The sequence below is a fragment of the Ambystoma mexicanum genome, chromosome 1q (genome assembly GCF_040938575.1).
Source record: "Ambystoma mexicanum isolate Mex_15411 chromosome 1q, UKY_AmexF1_1, whole genome shotgun sequence".
Classification (NCBI taxonomy): Eukaryota; Metazoa; Chordata; class Amphibia; order Caudata; family Ambystomatidae; genus Ambystoma; species Ambystoma mexicanum.
This window is the reverse complement of record NC_090922.1, coordinates 377,564,737-377,587,876: the sequence shown is the minus strand read 5'-3', so window position 1 is coordinate 377,587,876 and position 23,140 is coordinate 377,564,737.

Genomic DNA, 23,140 nt, shown 5'->3' with positions numbered 1-23,140 from the left:
GTCTAGTACAAATTAAAGTATCATGAATAACTGCTCCAACCTGAGTATGATGAGTTAGAAAATGACAGGAATGATCACACTGACCTGTATCTCTGGGTAGAACAATCCAGAAGTCTCTTGATGGATTTGAAATGAAGAACAAAACGACAGGGAAGGGAAAATTAGTAAGGGAGACTTATCCCGGACGGAACGAGGCTCACGCTAGATACGGGTTGAATTCACCACAGGATAGCGTCCCAAGTTCAGTTCAAAGTCACTTCCAATAATCCTTGAAAGGCTTCCTTCCCACTTAGGGATCAATCCTTCTGTTAATTCCACAGATGCAGGAGTTAGAAGAAAATAGTGTTTGAAGACAACGTGAGCGTGTGGATTTACACGCGGGCAGGAATCGCGCAGCCTGGGCCAGCCGCGTGTGAAGACAACGTGCGCGTGTGGATTTACACGCGGGCCGGGTTCGCGCAGCCTTGGCCAGCCGCACTTGAAGACGAAGAGCGCGTATGGATTTTACACGCGGGCAGGATTCACGCAGCCTGGGCCAGCCGCACTTGAAGACGAAGAGCGCGTGTGGATGTTACACGCGGGCAGGATTTACGCAGCCTTGGCCAGCCGCGTATGAAGACAAAGAGCGCGTGTGGACTTTACACGCGGGCAGGATTCACGCAGCCTTGGCCAGCCGCGTATGAAGACAAAGAGCGCGTGTGGACTTTACACGCGGGCAGGATTCACGCAGCCTGGGCCAGCCGCACTTGAAGACGAAGAGCGCGTGTGGATGTTACACGCGGGCAGGATTTACGCAGCCTTGGCCAGCCGCGTATGAAGACAAAGAGCGCGTGTGGACTTTACACGCGGGCAGGATTCACGCAGCCTGGGCCGGCCGCACTTGAAGATGAAGAGCGCGTGTGGATGTTACACGCGGGCAGGTTTTACGCAGCCTTGGCCAGCCGCGTATGAAGACAAAGAGCGCGTGTGGATTTTACACGCGGGCAGGATTTACGCAGCCTGGGCCGGCCGCACTTGAAGATGAAGAGCGCGTGTGGAATAGCACGCGAAGGGATAGCTCCAGGAATCAGCGTGTGGCGGAACACACGCTATCGAAGGCCCAAAAGTAGCTGTAGGAATATACCAGGATGTAGATCAGAGGTTCAGCTACACGACGCCAATAGAGACGATCAGAAGCAGCGAGTGAAGTTTCTACGCTGCTTAAATACGTGATACCGTAGTTCACGTGACGAAGCAAAAGTCACGTGAAGTTAGCGACGTGAAAAGTGCAAACGTCGTTTTCCCGGTAACGTATCGAATAGCCTCCATTTGGAGTAGAACGGTCTAGCTGTTCTACGAGCGTAGCGTCCAGCATGCATGACAGTGCCATCCCCCAAAGGGACAACCTCTCCCCTTCTTGTGTGGAAGCGCTTCAATAAAGCAGGAGCATGAATGTTGGAAAGAGGTTCCCAGGACCTATCTTCGGGTCCATAGCCCTTCCAGTCCACCAGATAAAATGGTCTACCAGAACGGAGTTTCATATCCAGTATGTCTTGTACCTCGTATTCATCAGACCCCCGCACAGAAATAGCCACAGGCCGTACCGGCAGTCTAGTAGTGTCAGAGAAAGGCTTGATGAGCGAGACGTGGAATACAGGATGCACCCGCCATCGTTGTGGCAAAGCCAGACGTACAGCAGCAGGATTAAGAACATGGAGCACAACATACGGACCGATGTATCTAGGCAACAATTTCTTTTTGCCCGGAATTCTTAAGTTCTTAGTGGATAGCCAGACTTTCATCCCAGCCTTATAGACAGGTGCGGACACCCTATGAGCATCGGCATAGAACTTGTCACGTTGTTTGGCCTGCTCCAAATGCTGCTTCACCTTTCTTTGCAATCTCTTCAGATCACGAAGCGTACGGCCTGCGGCAGGCGTGTCCAGGGATAGACCGGAATCTAGAGGTATTGATCGGGGGTGTTGTCCATAGAGAGCATAGAATGGTGAAGTGCCTATGGCACTATGATAAGAGTTGTTATAGGCGAATTCAGCCGCCGGCAGTACCGTGAGCCAATCCGATTGGTATTGCAAACACAGACACCGTAGATATTGTTCCATAGTACAATTGACCCTTTCGGTCTGTCCGTCGGTTTGAGGATGATAAGCGCTGGACATTCTATCATCGATTAGTAATGCAGATGTTAAGGCTCTCCAAAAGCGTGACGCAAACTGCGAGCCCCTGTCAGTAATGATTACTGATGGTAGACCAAAGAAACGGAATATATGTTGGATGAATAGATCAGCCAGAACAGTAGCAGTTGGTAAACCAATACAAGGAATAAATAGGGCCAGTTTAGTGAAATAATCCACTACGACCCATAGGGTATCATATCCTTGATTTGGGGGGAGTTCCACCACAAAGTCCATAGATATCATGTCCCATGGTTTGGTAGGGACAGGCAGGGATTGGAGTAAGCCCACTGGTTTACCAGGAGTATTTTTACATTGGATACATACAGAACAAGAAGATACGTAGTTTATAACGTCTTTTGCCATGGATGGCCACCAGCACCACCTTTTGAGCAGGTCCAGTGTTTTCTTCTGTCCAGGATGGGCTGCAATCAAGGAATCATGATTCCATTTGAGGGCTTTATCCTGCATTGAAGGAGTTGATAGATAAAGCACCCCCTGTGTGAATGGTAAACCGTTATGCACGTCTAGGTTCATATCCTGGACTACTTGTGGATTATTTTTTACCCACTCTTGTATTTCGGTTTTTAAGGATGGTTGAACCGAACAACCACAAATCACATGATCTGCCAACAGCCGGATCTGTACTTGTTTTTCTTCCTGCGCCTCTTTGCTCATACGGGACAAAGCGTCCGACTTAACATGTTCTCGGGCAGGACGATAGGTGACCTGGAAATCGTATTGGGCAAAAAAGACATGCCATCTGGCCTGACGGGCCGTAAGGCATTTCATGGATTTGAATGCTTGGAGATTTCTATGGTCAGAGCACACCAACACCTGTTGTTTGGCCCCAAGAAGATGATGACGCCATTCTCGGAAGGCATCTTTGATAGCCAGTAGTTCCCGTTCAGTAACGGTGTAGTTCCGTTCATATGAGGTGAGTTTACGAGAGAAGAAAGCCACTGGGTGTTCCTCCTTGGTTTCGGTGCAGACTTGTGAGAGCACTGCGCCAATAGCGACACTGGATGCATCCGCTTCAACGATAAACTGGCGATCAGGATCCGGATGTTGAAGCACGGGTGCAGTGGTAAATGCTTCCTTCAGTTTTTCGAAGGCTGCTTGGGCATGTTGGTTCCAACAGAAAGGTACTTTGGAACTAGTTAAAGCCGTCAAAGGAGCTACTGTTTTGGAAAAGGAATGTATGAATCTGCGATAGAAATTCGCAAAGCCCAAGAAAGACTGTAGCGATTTGACGTTATGTGGAATTGGCCAATTCAAGACGGCCTTTACCTTGGAACGACTCATTCGAGCACCTAGATTGGTAATGTCGTAACCAAGGAATTCCACTTCCTGCGAATGAAAGACACATTTTTCGGCTTTCACATAGAGGTGGTTCTCCCTAAGTCTTTGTAGGACTGTAGTAACATGTCTGACGTGTTCCGATAGAGATGAGGAGTAAATCAAAATGTCGTCCAGATAGACAACCACAAATCGGTCCATGATGTCTCTGAATATGTCATTCATGAAGAATTGAAATGTGGCGGGAGCATTGCACAGACCAAAAGGCATCACCAAATATTCGTAAAGACCATACCGTGTCTTAAAAGCGGTCTTCCATTCGTCGCCTTCACGAATGCGAACCAAATTGTATGCACCTCGCAAGTCCAGTTTGGTGAAGTAGCTGGAAGTGCCTAACTGATCCAACAGCACGTTTATTAGCGGTAAGGGGTATTGGTTTTTGATGGTGATATCATTAAGTGCCCTGTAATCAATGCAGGGTCTGAGGTCTCCCTCTTTCTTAGGAACAAAGAATAGAGGAGATGCAGCAGGAGATTGCGAGGGTCGTATAAAGCCCATGGCTAGCGCCTTGTCTATGTATTCCTTTAACACGACATCTTCTTTAGGTGTTAAAGAATAAACACGGCCTGTAGGAATTTTGGCACCCGGAATCAGTTCGATAGGACAGTCGTACTGTCGATGAGGAGGTAATAGTTCTGCCTGGCCTTTATCAAAGACATCAGCATGATCAGCGTATTCGCATGGTATGATATTGTCACATTGATGTACAACGCTGATAGCAGAATCCTCCACCACAGAGGCCAATATGTGTTGATTGTCTGACACCTCCTGACTGGTAAAGCAATGTTCGTTGCAATGAGTCGAAGGATATTGGAGCGATCCCGAAACCCAGTCAACAGTAGGATTGTGAAGGGTTAACCATGCAAGACCAAGTATGATCTCGTACTGCGGAGCAGCAATAACATCGAAGACGATTTCTTCTGAATGGTTATTTGATAACGTCATCCGAACAGGTACCGTCTCCTGGGTTACCATACCAGAAGTTAACACAGATCCGTCCACGGTATTCACCGTTTCAGGTTTTTTCTTGTTTACTAGGGGTAAGGAACGGTTCTTGGCATAGGTGATGTCTATATAATTGCTGGTGGCGCCAGAATCAACCATGGCCTTGGAAACCACTTCTCGCTCATCACAATGTAACGTCACCTGTACTATTACAGGTGCATGTTTAGGAATGGTACTGGAGTCCGATGAAACACTCGACATAGGGACTCCTGCTAATGTCGAGTTTTGGCGTTTCCCGCACGCTTGACGGGTTTTTTAGGACATGTTGCCAATAAATGCTCGGAAGAACCACAATACATACATAAGTGGTTTTTTCTTCGGTTCTCCCGTTCTGTATTGGACAATCGGCCTCTCACGGCGCCTATTTGCATGGGTTCAGGGTCGTTAGAGATGACTGCTGGTGTCTCTGACCGCCCCGAGACTGGCATGAAGGGCTTTTTCTCTCCCTTTCGAGCATTCCTTCGGGCGTCGATTTGTAGAACCAAATCAAGCAGCTCTGGGAAACCCGTAGGAACCACAGGAACAGTAGATAAGGCGTCTTTCAGTTCTTCGGAAAGACCCTTGTAAAAAACAGCCGTTTTCTTGCTGTCAGGCCATTGGGTTTCCGCCGTCAGTTGATTGAACCGGGCGACGTAAGACATAAGGGGTTGGCTGCCTTGTTGTAGGTTAAGCAACTCCAAATCTGTGGCTTGAGTAGAGTAACGCATGTCAAAGACTTTACTCATAGCAGTCAAGAGATCGTCACAATCGTACAACAAAGGGCTATTAGTTTCCAACAAAGGGTTAGCCCAGGCAGCAGCCGTGCCCCCTAAATGGGAAAGCACGAAGGCTGCTTTTGCGGTTAGGTCAGGAAAAGACGTAGGACGGCAAAGGAAATGGAGCCGGCACTGGTTTACAAAGGTTCTGTAGGTTTTGGGATCACCCGTGAACCTTTCTGGAGGGGCCAAGGGAAACTGAGTGGGCATAACCACGTTAATAGTCTCCTGTGGGGGTGCCGAAGTCCCAGATCCGGATGCGGTAGCCATCGGCGCTTGAGTTCCCTGAGGACTACCATGTAGGGCGTCTTGCATAACGTCCATACGGTGCCGTAACATGTCCTGTGCAGTAACCATTTCGTTTCTCAAATCGTGGATCAACTGTGTCAAAACAGTTAAAGGATCCGTACCCTCCATGGCTTCTGATTCTGTCAGAATGCACCAAAGTATCAACCGAAAAGGATACAATATTCAAAAGGATACAGGAGGTAGGGTCTTCCGGATCCCTGTTCACCCGACTTGATAGTCGTGAAGTCAACAAAGACCTTCCAAATGATACACCCCTCTGGCTGATAAAACAGGCAGAGCGATGGATCACTGGAAAGGGCGTGGGTAAGGTATAGTAATCCAGTCTAGGACAAATTAAAGTATCATGAATAACTGCTCCAACCTGAGTATGATGAGTTAGAAAATGACAGGAATGATCACACTGACCTGTATCTCTGGGTAGAACAATCCAGAAGTCTCTTGATGGATTTGAAATGAAGAACAAAACGACAGGGAAGGGAAAATTAGTAAGGGAGACTTATCCCGGACGGAACGAGGCTCACGCTAGATACGGGTTGAATTCACCACAGGATAGCGTCCCAAGTTCAGTTCAAAGTCACTTCCAATAATCCTTGAAAGGCTTCCTTCCCACTTAGGGATCAATCCTTCTGTTAATTCCACAGATGCAGGAGTTAGAAGAAAATAGTGTTTGAAGACAACGTGAGCGTGTGGATTTACACGCGGGCAGGAATCGCGCAGCCTGGGCCAGCCGCGTGTGAAGACAACGTGCGCGTGTGGATTTACACGCGGGCCGGGTTCGCGCAGCCTTGGCCAGCCGCACTTGAAGACGAAGAGCGCGTATGGATTTTACACGCGGGCAGGATTCACGCAGCCTGGGCCAGCCGCACTTGAAGACGAAGAGCGCGTGTGGATGTTACACGCGGGCAGGATTTACGCAGCCTTGGCCAGCCGCGTATGAAGACAAAGAGCGCGTGTGGACTTTACACGCGGGCAGGATTCACGCAGCCTTGGCCAGCCGCGTATGAAGACAAAGAGCGCGTGTGGACTTTACACGCGGGCAGGATTCACGCAGCCTGGGCCAGCCGCACTTGAAGACGAAGAGCGCGTGTGGATGTTACACGCGGGCAGGATTTACGCAGCCTTGGCCAGCCGCGTATGAAGACAAAGAGCGCGTGTGGACTTTACACGCGGGCAGGATTCACGCAGCCTGGGCCGGCCGCACTTGAAGATGAAGAGCGCGTGTGGATGTTACACGCGGGCAGGTTTTACGCAGCCTTGGCCAGCCGCGTATGAAGACAAAGAGCGCGTGTGGATTTTACACGCGGGCAGGATTTACGCAGCCTGGGCCGGCCGCACTTGAAGATGAAGAGCGCGTGTGGAATAGCACGCGAAGGGATAGCTCCAGGAATCAGCGTGTGGCGGAACACACGCTATCGAAGGCCCAAAAGTAGCTGTAGGAATATACCAGGATGTAGATCAGAGGTTCAGCTACACGACGCCAATAGAGACGATCAGAAGCAGCGAGTGAAGTTTCTACGCTGCTTAAATACGTGATACCGTAGTTCACGTGACGAAGCAAAAGTCACGTGAAGTTAGCGACGTGAAAAGTGCAAACGTCGTTTTCCCGGTAACGTATCGAATAGCCTCCATTTGGAGTAGAACGGTCTAGCTGTTCTACGAGCGTAGCGTCCAGCATGCATGACAAAATGCTTCTCACTCTCTGCTCTGTCATATCTGGCTCAAACATTATCCAAACCCGCTCACTTCAGACCTACCAGAACGCATTACACCAACCTTTTTCGCACTCCCCACATCAACAGATACAAAGCGGGAGGACTAGGTTTCCCAAACATAGCCACTAAACTCTGGAACACCCTACCCACAGACACCAGAGCAGAAAACTCTCTTCTCACTTTCCACAAAAAATCAAAACCCTCCTCTTCATCTGGCCCCTGGCTGCCTGGCTACATGTCTGTATATTTTTTTTTCTTTTGTTTTTTAATCAAATTTATTGATTTTACAAACGTTTTCTGTTAGTGTGGTTTCCCCGCTGGTTCGGAAATGTTTCTGTGTTTCAGCTGATCCGGTGGTTCAAAAATCCACGTTGTCTTCTTTGTCTTTTTCGGACGTCGTTAATTGATTTTCTGCTTTGAGGCATTCTGCCAGGGCGCTTCAAGAATCTTAGCTGTCGCAATTGTCCAGCTGTTTTTTTTCTCCACTCATTAGACGGTTCCACCAAGTTTGTTCTTCACCCAGAGAGAATGGTTCGAGTAGTGGGTTTAAATGTGGTTTTCTTAGAGCTAATGTTTCAGGGCACTTCGTCAGCAGATATCGGACTGATTCAGTTTTAGAGGTCTCCTTGCAGAGTCTACAGACAGTGGTGTTTGATATTCTCCTTAGTGCTTGGATTTCATTTGTTGGAAGGAGATTTAGCCTTGCCCGTAAGAATGTTTGTCTCAGTCTTTTGTTTGGGAACCTTCTGATGACTAATTTGGTTTTGTTGAGTTTTTTTCTATGCCGTGGGAGGTGGGTGAGTAGTTTGTTGGAATCTGACCAGTCTTGAGTTTCTATCCAGTCACGTCCGTCCATTTTTTTCTTGATTTTTGTTGGGTTTGGATTAAGGCCTCCTCGGTACTTTCGATTTACTCCAGTTGGTGTTTTTCTTTGCTGCACAAGCTAATAGCATTTGGCACCCTCCTTTTTGTATTTCTTGGTTTATCAGCTTGTATTGTGGTGCAGAGTCTGGCATGGTCACTTTCCTGTATAACGACATTTCATTCGACTCTACTGTTGTTTTCAATGATAGGAGTCCTAGATCTCTCCTTATTGCCGGCATAGCAGTTGACTTTGGAAAGCGCAGCACTTCCCGCCAGAAGTACCCTTCCAGTTTTGCCTAGAAACCTGCTGGAATTGTGGGTAAAGCTTTGCCTCCGTATGTCAGTGATGGTATCACTTTGGCCTTGTAAAATTTTATCACTGGGATCAGTGAGAAACGCCTGCATTTTCTGTCCATAGCTTGTGCTTGGGAGGTAAGTTTCTGAGTTTTTTTCCCATAAGTGGGTCTGCATTGTTGCCTCATTGCACATGCTGTATATCATTACTCCTAGGTACTTGAACTCTTTGACAACTTCGATTTTGGTGTTATGCAGGTTCCATCAGTGAATTTTCTTTTGTTGTTGTTGTTTTCTCAAGGATCATAATCTTGGTTTTTTCTATGTTTATCTGAAGGTTATTTTTTGAGATGTAACTGGCCAGGTTGTTCAGTTGGCGTTGCAGACCGACCAGGGTCTGATCCAGAAGAATTATATCATCTGCGTAAAGAAGCCTTGGCACCATGGACTCACCTATTTTTGATGGAAAAGTTCTGAGCTCTTCGCATGAGTCTTTGTAGTCTCGGAGAAAGGCAGTGAATAGAGCGGGTGCTAGAGGGCAGCCTTGCTTTACTCCTCTGTTGATTGCAATTTCTTCTGACAGGGCACCTTTTTGGTTCAGCTTCACTCTCATTGTAGTTTCCAAGTGGAGTGCTTTGATGGGTTCTAGGATTTGTTGCAGACAATTCCATCTTTCGAGTTTGGACCATAGTAGACTGCGTTCGATCTTGTCAAAAGCTTGTGTTAGATCGACAAAAGCCATAAAGACCTTGGTTTGTTGGGACCGTAGTTTGCTTTTTATGATGCTCAGCAGCATGATGTTTACTGTTGTTCCAGTGTTCTTCGTGAAACCGGCTTGAAACGGGTCCGTGCTAGGAGAGCTTTTTGGTCATCATTGGAAGCTTTCTAGTAAGAGTGAGCCATAGATTTTCCCGATTGTATCCAGCAACGCTATTGAGCGAAAGTTGCAAGGGTCAGATCTATCTCCCTTTTGAAGATTGGTATAACTATCGCGGAGGTCCAAGATCTAGGTATTGTCTTTGTTTGGCTTGATTCTTTAAAGACAAGGCTGATGAAAGAGGACCATTCAACTGGGTGGTTTTTTAAATCGATATTTTTTACCCCATCCGGGCCTGGCGCTCTGGAGGACTTTAGTTTTCGAATTGCTCTTTCTATGTCGTCTTTATTTGAGAAGTCTTCACAGAAGGTGGAGCAAGAGGGCTTGCAAGGCATGTGTGCTGGAGCGAGAGTTTGGAATAGAGCTGTGAAATGGATCTTCCATCTTTCGTCGCTCACGATGTTGGATAGCATGGAACCTTGTTTTTTGTCGGCCGTTTTTACAAGGGACCAAATTTCTCTGGAGTTTCTACCAGTGACCTTCCTTTACATCTCCTCTGTGTCGTGTCGGTAGAGTGTTATTCAATAGGATTTAATCCAGGACGTGTATTTCTTCGATTCCTCTTGGAACTTTTTTTTAAGTAGGACAGATTTGGATTTGATAGCCTGGCGCTTTAGTTTCCGTAGGTCTCGTCGTTTCTCCATAAGAAGTTTGTCATAGAGATGATTGCCCAGCTGTGTGCCCTGACGATGTTTAGATGGCCCAACCTAATATGGAATCAGTAGGGACTGGAAATCGATTTCTGCCAGTCTCTTTTTGTAAACTTCTTTTCGTAGTTTAATGCAGTGGTCGAAGTGTACGAAAAGAAGTAGGGGAGCTATGTTCCCTTCCAATCTGCCCCACTCTCCACAAATCCCATCACTGCACCCCCTCCCATTCACAATCCAGACCCCCAACCAAACACACCTGTTACTTAAGGGAATGTTCAGTGCTGTGCACTGAAGTGTAAGCTTCAACTTCTTCCTATACTTTTATTTTAAAAGTAAACCGTTCCAGAATGGTTTCTTTTTAAAATAAAAGTATAGGAAAGGTGAACCTTAAAAATAAAAAGTATACGAGCACCGCTCCCGACCGCTCCCGCACACTTCGACCTCTGGTTTAATGTCAGTTCTTCTATTCTTTCTGCTGTCAATCGTAGGCAGTTTCCTTGGTTTGTCAATTCGACTTTTTCGGCCATTGTTGGGTTTGAAAGTCTTTGAGAGGCCCACGTTATTTGGAGAATATTGTGGTCACTGGCGTTAGATCTTATCATCTCGAACAATGTGATGAGATTAAACATTGCCTCAGAGGCAAATATGTAGTCGATAGTTGCTGTTTGACTACTTTTCTCCTATGTTGGGATTTGAGACGCTTTTGGAGAGATCTGTTCAGTGTTATGGATGTTTCTTGAGTCCATTAGTTTCTGCCATTTAGCTGGCCTCTTGAGGCTGGTGAGACTTCTATTGCATATCTGTCCATTGCTGGCGCAGTTGTCAGCCAGGTCTCTTGGAGAGCTAAGATGTCGAAGTCACCCAAATTGGTTTTTCCTGTTGTCGTCAGGTGTCTGTATCCACGTGTATTCCACAAGGTCATTTTTAATTTTGTTTCTGTTGATTTCTTTTCTACTGTGTTTCTCAGGTTTTCTTCCTTTTCCTGTCTCGTCAATGGTTGCTATTTGTTTGCTAATAGTGGTGCAGGTTTCGGTAGCCAGGCCCAAAGTTGTTTGATTGGGGCAAAGGATAGGACATTTTGTTTCATTTTTGTTGTTTTTTCAGGTGCCCCTTTCGTTTCTGTTTCTGTTGCGCATTTGTTGTCCTTTGCCAAGTATGGTTTTTTCGTGGCTGGTTGTCTAAGCTTTTGGGTCTGCTCCTTTGTTTGCTTGTCAAGGGTCCTGCTTCTATGGTGTTGGTTTTGGGAGCTTTGGAAGTTGTTTTATGGGTGGTGATTTGCTTCGGTTCTGGACCTGTAGTGGGTCCCCTGTGTTCGCACTGGTTTTTGTGAAGTCTGCTGATCAGTAGTGGGTGTTGTTGCTTGGAGCTCTGTTAGAATTTATCCTCTTTGAAGTAGGTCATCTATGCCCTCCTTAGTTGGTGTTGCTGTTGTGGCTTATTTGATGTGTAAGTAAGTTTTTGCCTTCTGCGCTTTGTGGTAGGGCTGCACAAGGGTGATGTTGTCAGGTCTTAGGTATTTAAGGTCCCTGATGTTAATATCTTCATGATTGTTCCTCGGTTTAGTGTTACTGCTTCTGAATTTTTTTCTGCTTGTTCTAACTTAAAGATTTTTGTTGCGACCAGTTTCTTAGTTTGCGGTAGGGGGTCATTATTTTTGCTAAAACGGTCCAGGTCTCTTGACGGCGTGGAGGGGAGCATTCCGAGTTTCTACAATCTGTCAGTTTGTGCTCCTTACATCTTTTATGTGCGTTTCTTCCTGGGAACTGATAGCTGTTTCTTTTGTCTGCTGTTCTAAGTTCTTGCTTTGACTCTTGTCGATGTTGCTGTTCCGGTGTACCCGATTCATGTTGTTTAGTGTGGGCTGGGCCTTTTGGAAATCTTGAGCTTTCCCACGATTTAGGTGGAGGTGTGGCTGAGCTGTTGCGTCTGCGTTTTTTGGGAGACTGTTTTCTTTTGGGTCTTCTCAGTGGTATTGGTGAGTTTTCAAGTGCTTTCTTGCTTACCCTTGGTTCGGGGGAGAGATGTGGGGTTATGTTCATAGAGTTTTTATCTGCCATGAAGTCTTCCACTGATCTCTGTGCTTGCTCTTGTGTGGACCTTTGGGTTGTCTGAGCGGTCCTTCTTTGTTGATTCGGTGAGAGTAGATTGTCGTTTTGCGTCTTCTCAGTGACGAAAAACTTGCCTTGCGTCCTTCCGAGCTTGTTTGCTGTATGGCTCTTTTGGCTCAAGGTTTCTGGATGGGCCTTTGAGACCCGGCGGGGCTTCAGTGGTAAGCTGGTTTTTGTCAGTGATTCTGTTACTGTTGACTGTTGTAGAGATTGTCACTAACCTGATCGAGCCTTGACGTGACGGAAACAGCAGCTGCAGAAAGGAAAGATCACCCTGAAGTCCCTGCTCACCCCTATCACCGGGAAATATGGACCAGTGAAGGGTAGCACGAACCCCAGGGAAACCCTCTGGGGTAAAAAACCCTGATGCCGGGGAACGGTCTTCTTGAATGGGTGACACGGGAGACCCTGGACGATCCCTCTTGGAAGATGGATTCTTCTCAAGCCGAAGCGGGAGGAAGGAATTCTGCAGGGCGAGAGAATAAGAGGTAAGTGGGAAAAGGATAAGAGGTTTGAAAGTAAAGCTTGAAGGGAAAGAGAATGCTCACTAGTAACAGCGGTTCTGAGAACGGTACCCCTCGCCTTGAACCATCCGGGTGGCTGTGAGCATTGGACTCCCCAGGAGGACTAATGCACTTAACAAGGAAAGAAGGGTGAGTAATTGCACAAGAAAGAATGAACGGGAATTGAATTAAAGGCTTGGAACTCACTTCCGCACAGCGGACTCTGGTCTTGAATCGGGTCAGGTGTGTGGAACAACTTCCGACCCGTAGTAACGGGAGAATCAATGGGAGAACCTGAGGGCACCAAGGCGGGAAACAAAGGACGGGGTTCGGTAGGAGCATCACATACAACAGAAGCGACGCCTCGATGCGGTGTTCTGCTTCCCTTAAGAGATGTCATGTGGTCAATCACGTGTTTCAGCTGGCAGCGTGAAACCACTAGACCATTGCAATGGTTACCTACAACCCTATTGGGAGGACCCAGGAGCAGACTTCCACACAGTGACCAACGATGTCGGACTTGCCAATGCCGAAAAGGTGTAACAGTATGCCCCCTCCTGATAGGTGGCGAACCCGGTTTACCCGGGTGCAGGCGGAAAAATCGTCGAACCAACCGGGGGGCATGAACCCCCGAAGCCGGTTCCGAAGTTCGATCAGCAGGTGAGTAACCTTTCCAATCAACGAGGAACTGGAGACGTCCTCGATGATATCTCGAATCACATATACCCGCAACCTCGTATTCGGCTCCTGAAGTAGTCATAACTGGAGTTGGCCGTGGCCTGACTGATCGAGGGAATCGATCTTGAACCATAGGTCTAATTTGGGACACATGGAACACTGGATGGATACAAGACCAGGAAGGGGGTAATGATAAACGGACTGCTGCTGATCCTACTCGTTCTAAAACAGTAAAAGGACCAAAATATCTCAGAGAGAGTTTTGAGGGAACCAGGTGCTTAGGAAGGAAACGAGAGGCCAGCCAAACTTTGTCTCCTTGGTTGAGGTCCGGGGTATTTTGGCGATGTTTATCAGCATTCCTTTTGGCCATATCTTGGGCTGATTGTAGTGCAAGACGTGCAGTTCTGTGACCCTCTAGAACGTCCGCAAGTAGACAGTCCACTCTGGGTATCTTGGAAGAAGTAGAAAGACCATTTGGTACAAAAGAAGGATGATAACCATACGAGCAGAAGAAGGGGCTTGTCTTCAGTGCAGAGTGTTTGGCATTGTTATACGCAAATCCTGCGAAAGGCAAGAGATCCGTCCAGTTGTCTTGGGCGGCTGAAACAAAGCATCTCAGGTAGCTTTCTAAGGTCTGGTTGAGACGTTCCGTCTGCCCGTTGGTCTCGGGATGATACCCTGAGCTTAGGGCTCTTTTGATGCCTAATACTTGGCACACTCCCTTCCAGAACTTAGAGGTATATTGTGGACCTCTGTCGGATATTATCTTGTCTGGTAGAGCATGCCTCGCAAAAATCTCGGTAAGGAATATCGTTGACATCTGAGCAGTTCCCGGAATCTTGGGTAATGGAGTAAAGTGGGCCAATTTGGTGAAGTAATCAATGGTTACCATGATAGTGGTGTTATTTGAAGAAAGAGAGAGTTCCACAATAAAATCGGTAGATATGATTTGCCAAGGGCGTTCAGGTATGGGCATTCGGGTTAGTAATCCAAAGGGAAGAGAACGTGGTGTCTTTGATTGAATGCAAATACTGCATGCTTTTACATAATCAGAAACGTCTGATTGAAGAGTAGGCCACCAGAAATTACATCTGATCAAATCTAGAGTTGTTTGAACGCCCCGATGTCCGGCTGCTCGGGAGTCATGGCACATCTGAAGGACCTCAATTTGCAAAGATTGAGATGGTACAAGTACTTTATCTTCATAATAATATAACCCTCGATCTCTTGTAAGGTGATAAGATGCCGCTAGTTCTTCGCACCATTGTTGTTGCTTTGAAGCCTCCGATTTTAAGACTTGAAGAAAATCGGAGATGACTGAAACAAAACGTGCTTGAGAGAACATTTTTTCTGGACAAAAGCGGGTGGATTCAGGGTCCTTGCGAGATAGCGCATCTGCGCGTAGGTTTTGTTTCCCCGGTAGAAAGGTGAATTCTATTCGATATGGAAGAAAAAAGTGTGCCCATCGTGCCTGTCGGCTATTGGTGGTTTGTGCTTCTTGGAGAACCTTCAGGTTTTGGTGGTCTGTTCGCACTTTGATCGGGTAGCGGGAGCCCAGTAAGAGATGTCTCCATTCTTCAAAGGCTTTCTTTATTGCTAGCAGTTCCTTTTCAAGCACTGAATAGTGTTTTTCGGAAGGAGAGAAGGTTTTAGAGAGATAAGCTACCAGTCTTTCATCCCCTAGTCTAGACTGTTGAAGTAGAACTGCTCCTAAAGCGTGGTGGGAAGCGTCAGTCTCTACAATGAAAGGACGGTTTTGATCCGGAGTGACCAGAATGGATGCCGAAGTAAACAGATTCTTCAAAGTATCGAAGGCGTGTTGGGCATTGTCGTTCCATGCGAACTGGACTCCTTTCTTCAGTAGAGAAGTGATAGGTAGGATAATTTCAGAATAACAGGGGATGAACTTTCGATAGAAGTTCGCAAATCCCAAAAAACGTTGAATCTCCTTCACTGACGTGGGGGATGGCCAATCAAGAATGGCAGATACTTTTCTCCGGTCCATGGATATGCCCTGTGCTGATAAAACAAACCCCAGGTAAGTGATTTGTGTTTGGTGGAACTCACACTTTTCTACTTTGCAGTACAATTGATTCTTCTGGAGACGTTCCAGTACGATATTTACATGGCGGATATGGTCATTTTGATTAGCCGAGTATACCAGAATATCATCTAGGTATATAATAACAAAATGAAGGAGGATGTCTGTAAACAGATGGTCCATGAACCTTTGAAACACCGCTGGTGCATTCACCAGTCCGAATGGCATCACCTGGTACTGGAAGTGGCCGAAAGGGGTACGGAAGGCTGTCTTCCACTCATCAGCGGGGGCGATTTGGATCAGATGGTACGCCCCTCAAGGTCCAGTTTAGTGTAAATGGCTGCTCCTTGAACCGCTTCCAGGATATCCTTAATCAGGGGCATCGGGTACTTGTCTGGGACCGTAATTTTATTGAGTCCCCGATAATCAATACAAGGACGCAATTCCTCTGTGTCTTTTTTGGGAATAAAAAAGAGAGACGCTCCGGCAGGGGATATAGATTTGGTTATCAAGCCGTTCTGCAGGTTGCAATGAAGATACTCCTTGAGAGCCTCTTTTTCCTTGATCGATAGCACATACATGCGTCCAAATGGAATGGGTTGGTGGTGAAGCAATGTGATGTGACAATCATCTCGACGATGTGGTGGTAAGGTGGGAAAAAGAGGTTTAGAGAGCACCTTATAGTACTGCTGGTGACAGAGGGGCACAGTCTTTAACTGACTGATAGATGACGATCCAGGAAGGTTAACTTCTCCAGACGGAATCTGAATCCCGACTGCTTCTTGTGCTACACAATAGGTCAAACAGTACTCTGAACCTAAAAAGAGAGTCCCTGCTGTCCAGTTTATAAATGGGTTGTGAGTGCGAAGCCAAGGGAGACCTAATATCACAGGAAAGTGAGCAGCCCTTATCAGGTCGAACACTAGGCTCTCCTTTTGTGAAGCGAGCAGGCAGGTGATTGGTTTGGTTTGCTCTCGAATCGGCCTGGAGGATAACGGACTGCCATCTACTCCTTGAATGGGTGTGGAGCAGGACTTAGGAATTCTTGCAATCCAGTGGGCGGCAGCCACTGATCGTCTAGGAAATTCCCTGCTGCCCCGCTATCGAGTAAAGCAGGAATGCCTTGGAGAATTCTATCTGGTAGGCAAAAGGACAGCGAAAGTACTACCATAGATGAATTAAGAATGGGTTGGTCAAGAGATAATCCTAAATTAGGTGGGGAACCTAGTTTCGCTTCCCCTACCGTGGTTCCCTCTATGGCAGGGACTTGCCGTTTCCCGGCATCAGAGCTTGTGTTCTGCGCGGGGGTACTACTGGACAGTCCCGTAGTATGTGAGAGGAGGATCCGCAATACATGCAGAGACCCAAGGTTTTTCTCCTTTCTCTTTCGGCGGACATTAAGGGACCCTTAACTGATCCTATTTGCATAGGTTCCTCAACAATAGAAGACTTAGGCACATGTTGGGGAGGATCAAAATGAGAGCGGTTCCCCTTCGGTCTCCTTTTCTCATGGGTCCTTTCCTGAAGCCGGTAGTCGATTTGCATTGTAAGAGTTATCATTTTCGCCAGGTTGGCCGGTCGAGGGACCTTGGAGAGCTCATCCTTCAGGTCCTCTGAAAGTCCCCGACGGAACAAGGTCAATAGACCGTCATCCGGCCACCCTATGTCTGCAGACAATTGTTTGAATTGGGTAATGTAAGATAAGAGATCCTTACTCCCCTGGCGTAAGTCTAATAGCTTCTCTTCGGTAGAGACAGTAATTTCTTTTCGACTAAACATAGACCGTAAACTATTGACAAACGCTGGGTATGAGTCTAACACTACATTTCCTGAGGTAACTAAAGCGGTAGCCCATGCTAATGCAGGGCCTGCCAAGTGTGATATTAAGAATCCCACCTTATCCTTATCTGTCGGGAAAAAACGGGACTTAAACGTGAACTGCACACTGCAACTGTCCAAAAACTCCTTGAGCTTGTGTGGATCCCCATCAAATCTGCCTGTCCTTAGAGTAATGGGAGGAGTCTCAGAGAATGCTCTGGTAACTTGTTGCTTTAATTGAGCGTTGTCCTGTTTGATTGCCTGCATCTCTAGGGACATAGCCTGCATAGCAGCCATCAGCTGCTGCATTTGCTGTTCCATCCTGCCACAGCTCGATCCTGTCAGTCTTTTAGTAGGCGTTGCTTACTGTTACTGTTGACTGTTGTAGAGATTGTCACTAACCTGATCGAGCCTTGACGTGACTGAAACAGCAGCTGCAGAAAGGAAAGATCACCCTGAAGTCCCTGCTCGCCCCTATCACCGGGAAATATGGACCAGTGAAGGGTAGCACGAATCCCAGGGAAACCCTCTGGGGTAAAAAACCCTGATGCCGGGGAACGGTCTTCTTGAATGGGTGACGCGGGAGACCCTGGACGATCCCTCTTGGAAGATGGATTCTTCTCAAGCCGAAGCGGGAGGAAGGAATTCTGCAGGGCGAGAGAATAAGAGGTAAGTGTGAAAAGGATAAGAGGTTTGAAAGTAAAGCTTGAAGGGAAAGAGAATTCTCACTAGTAACAGCGCTTCTGAGAACGGTACCCCTCGCCTTGAACAATTCGGGTGGCTGTGAGCGTTGGACTCCCCAGGAGGACGAATGCACTTAACAAGGAAAGAAGGGTGAGTAATTGCACAAGAAAGAATGAACGGGAATTGAATTAAAGGCTTGGAACTCACTTCCGCACAGCGGACTCTGGTCTTGAATCGGGTCGGGTGTGTGGAACAACTTCCGACCCGTAGTAACGGGAGAATCAATGGGAGAACCTGAGGGCACCAAGGCGGGAAACAAAGGACGGGGTTCGGTAGGAGCATCACATACAACAGAAGCGACGCCTCGACGCGGTGTTCTGCTTCCCTTAAGAGATGTCATGTGGTCAATCACGTGTTTTTGCCGGCAACGTGAAACCACTAGACCGTTGCAATGGTTACCTACAACCCTATTGGGAGGACCCAGGAGCAGACTTCCACACAGTGACCAACGATGTCGGACTTGCCAATGCTGAAAAGGTGTAACAGATTCGATGATGATATAGGCTTGGTTTACTAGTTTTTGTTTACTGATGACAGCACATTTTGAACTTTCTGATTTGTTCTTTGCTTTTTGTGAGTCTTGTTGGTTGCTTGTGAATCTGTAAAGTGGGGGACATGGAGTGGGGTCTGTTTGTGTTTCCATGCTTGACTGTTGTTTATTGTGTCCATCTGGGTTGTTCATGTGCTTTGCTTGACTATTTTCTGGTGGAATGGAGGAGACATCGTTTCCTTTCGGCTCTCTTTCTTTTGCAGTGATGAAACCTTCCAGATAAATAAGTTTGGTGGGCATCAGTGCGAAGAGGGTCGTGTGGTCCTTCAGGGTGTCATTTAAGGCCTCATAAAGGTTCCCAAAGCGTGCTAGGGCAATTGTGATGGCCGACATTATTGTCATCATGTCGGTTTTTTTTGTAGGTGTTTCATTTGGCATCAGGTAGCTTTTACGATGGTTTCTGGCCGGTGTGCTTTGGGCTTGCTCATATGTTGGTCTTTCAAGAGACTGGTTTTCTCTGGGTGCCTGAGATGAAGGGATCTTTCTTGCGGGCCTTAGAATTGTTGGAATCTACCAATCGTCTTCAGCTTCAGAGCAATAAGGTAAATAAGGTTGATCAATGCATTTGTGCTGTTCTTCTCTCGGGGTAGGCGAGAAGGTGTTAGGGGGCAGGGAGAGAGAGTCTCTCTTTTCTTCTGCCTCTGTTTGGACCTCTGATGGGGCCGACAGTGCATCACCGAGAAGCTGCGTATATTCGCCGGAGGGTGGAGGATCAATATTGTTTGTCATTGGATCTCTGGGGTTCGTGTCCTGCGTCATCTTTGGGTCAGAGTTTCGTTTATTATTTGGTGAGAGCTCTTGTGGTGGATCCTTGTTTGAATGCTGCTGCGGGAGAGATCCGGAGTCTGGCTTGTTGTTTGTTTGTTTTATAGTCTCGAAGGTTTTGGGGCGGTTTTGTGAGCTTTTGGGGCTGGCATGGGCTCCATTAGAGCATCTAGGATCTCATCGTCCCGTCAATTCTGTGAGGACATTGTGTTTTCTTTTTCCCTGTCTTGAGAAAAAAGTCTTTTAGGGAATTGCAGAATGTTGTTTTTATTTGGGATTCCTTTGTTGGGTCTAGTCTAACGTTCTGAGAGTCTTTACTGTGGGGTTTCCCCCTCTTTTGTTTTTTTAGCATAGTAGTTTTTTGTTGTTCATACTTTTCCACTCTTCCGCAATTGTAGCCTGTTTCAGAGTAGTCCCTGGCGGCTTGTCTTCTTTGTTGAGCGTGAGCTGCATCTTTTTCGAGCTCCACTAGCCGTGCTTGTGCACCCATATAGTTCTCTGCGGCCTGGGTGGCGTGAGCCCCATGCTGGTCTGCCCGCTGTGGGCAGGTCTCTGGAAGCACCGAGGCCCCAGCCTCCTGTGCTGCATGCACCTGGGCCCTGATCTCCACCGACGCCGTCAGCTCTGCAGGCACCCATGCGCTCCGTGATCCGGGAGAGTCTTGAGGGCGGGGCCATGGCCCAGGCCCCGACTCCGGTCCACCGGAGCACCTCCACGGCCCGAGAGATCCTCCAGCCGGCGTGCCTCCAGTGTGCCAGCGCAAGGAGTCACCTCGTCCACGTTCACTGCCAGCCGCTCCTCCAGGGCGGGTAAGTTTCCTGATTCTCCTGCGGTATCCTTTTGCATTTGTGCAGCTTCACTTGCCTCGCGTTCGCCGGCTTGACCTGCGTGAGCGGGTACCCTCGCAGCCCCTCCTCTGACTGGCTACACTGGGGCGCTGCTAGCAGTGAGCTGGTCCCGTGGGGCCATGGCAGCCATTATTTCAATTTGCTCCCCGTCTCAGAGCTTTTCCTCTGACAGATGCTGTTTATTCATTGTAGCTTTCTTCATGGATTTTGGTATTGGTTGGGAAAGTTGCTTTGAAGGGGGGGTCAGGGTCCTACGGTAGCTCATCTTTTTCTGATTGCTTACAGTTTGATGGCGATTTAGCAGGGCGAAATTGATTGCCTGATATATTGATAAAGCTTTCATATGATGGCATCATGCAGGTGTTTTGTAGCCCTTGCAGGCGTGTCCTGGCAGTTTGCCTGGATGGTATTGGGACTCAAACTTGAAGCGTTGGTCGTGAGCTTCTTAGACGTCTTTTCTCAACGTCTTCAGCTTCATTAGCAGGCCTCACCGGCATGTGCAGTAGTGGGATTTGATCAGAATCCGTGATCATTTTACTGGCAGCCTTTTCAGTCCTGACAAGGACTGCAAAGACTGCTTTACCTCTGCTCAAGCTCTGCGACCGCTCCGTGGTATCAGGTAGATCTTATGGGTCCTCCCACAAAATTGCAGCAATGGTAGACAGACTGGAGCACAGAGGCAGTGTGGACTGCAAAGACTGCTCTACCTCTGCTCAAGCTCCGCGACCGCTCTGCCATATCAGGTAGATTTTATGGGCCGTCCCACAAAATTGCAGCAATGGTAGACAGACTGGAGCGCAGAGGCAGTGTAGACTGCAAAGACTGCTCAAGCTCCGCGACCACAAAATTGTCTGTAACCAGCGCCACAATGCCTCTGGGCTGCTCTGCGTTCAACAAATGTGGATAAATAATTAAATAAATAGGAATATAACTGTGTTATGGTCAGGTCATGTTCACCCATGGAAAGTGGTAATTCATCAGTAAAAGGAACCAAATCCATGGCCCCAGAGAATCTCTGGGTGTTCATGGCAATGCCTGACATTGGGTATCTCCCCATCATTATACAGGACGTAGTCACCCCCGTATCCATGAGAAAGGAAAAAGACTTGTCACCTATAGTCACCCCTATACATGGTTCCTCAGCCAAATTGGGTGTAACGGATAGGATTGAACACATCAGGTCCATCTGTGGGCTGTCATATTGTGGATAAAATGACATTCCTGTCCCTGTAAATGGATTACCCCCTAAAACAGTCACCCCTTCCAGGTTTCACGCGAGAGTCAACATCGAGGAGCCTGCATGTGTCATAGTTATAATGTTCTGTTGAAATGGTGCCTGCTGTGCTGGTTATGATTTCTGTATGTGTCCCTGTGTCTGTAATGCATTTGTCATGGGCTGATATTGCTGTGTTTGTGTGTCTTGGGTATGTGCATGTTGTGGTGCACACATCTGCACTTGTGTGTGTGATCTTGAGCATAATAGTCAGTCTCCTCTGTCTGGTATTTGTGCTGTTGCTGCATTCCCCCGTTCTGATGCATTGCGCTCCTGTATCTACATACTCGCAATAGGTGGCCAATTTGTCTGCACACACAGCATTGTGCTGCACCCCCATCGGTCTTTGCTGTCCCCCATGAAACCCTTCTGCATTCTGCTGCATTGAGTGTCCAAACCCTCTTCCTGTGGTACCCCTCCTTGTCCTCTGCGCCACTAATTCATATCCCCTCGTCCTGCAAAACCTCCCCCTGCCATCTGTGGTTGGTTCTGCGCATGCTGAGGTACTACTCCTTCTCCGCTCATCAGCATCACCCCTTCCATTGTATACTTAGATAATTTGTTCTGCACTAACTTCACTTCTTGTTTCCTCGCACTTCTTTCTTGCATCCTCTTGCATTAGCCTGCTATAGTACACTATGGTTAGCTGGATTTCTGACCATAGCTTAGCCTCCATTCCCACTAGTTTCTTAAGCTGCTTTTGTACTTACCCGTGAAATAACATGTGGTAAAATAACCCCACTGTTTTGTCCCAGCGCTCTCACGTCTCGAGATGCCATTTCTCTTGAGTATCTTGAATATATTGAACTCAGTCTTCGTCCTCATGCATTTTGTGGGCCGTAATCATGCTTATATCCGACGTGTCCGGGTATTGCACCCTTAGAATTTGCCATATGGATGATCTGCAGTTATTGAAAGGATCACAATCATTTGCTGTGTTTTGTGCAGTCAGTCCAGGATATCCTGCTCTTCTCTATACATCATCTGCTACCTCCCCAAGAATGGCTGAGAGTAGACTCTTCAAGTCCCCTGCCGCCAATGTTGTTCCTGCTGTCAGTCCTTCAATTTCATAAAACCACTTGCCATCCCCCGTAGTTTATGTTTATGTTTATTAAGTTTATATAGCACTTTAATCCAAACCGCTTACAATTAACGAAGGCAGCTTACATCTTAAATTGTCCTTGTCCATCTGCTCCCATGGTATATACTTAGGTTGGCCCAACCCTTTTCAGGTTATGGGAACTGTATCAATGTCCCCCCTCTGCCCTGTCTCTCCATGTATGTAGTGGTAGTGAACGCCCTTGCTATCTCAGTTCTTCTCCGTCTTGGCCTGGCGCTAAGCCTCTGCGAATAAGGAGTGATATTGTCAGACCTTCACAAGCCACTCTCGGAATGTGATAGTCGCCCTGCAATGTCCTCCTCTCCTCTAGCTATTTTCTCTTTTCATCCCCATATTGGGTTCTGTCTGGGACTGCTTCCCTGGAGCGTTGAGAGTGTCTTCTCTCCTTGTCTTCGCTCCCCTGCGAATGCTCGTCTGAACCCATGGTCCCAATGCTACTGTCACTGTCTCCTTCTCTGTCTTCATCAAAGCTAAGTCTCCTTAATGTTGTGTCTTCCTGCTGTTTTCCTCTTGCTGGATCTGTAATTTCACACTCCGCCCTCACAAAGGGTCCATCACTCCATTCTGCCTGTGGGGCAACCATGCTGCTTCTCCTATAATGCTTCTATAGAGTTCCCCTATCCTTCTTTGCATACCTTCCCCCATCCTTATGATCTAAACGTGGCAAGTCCATCTTAATTTCTACTGCTTTCAAAG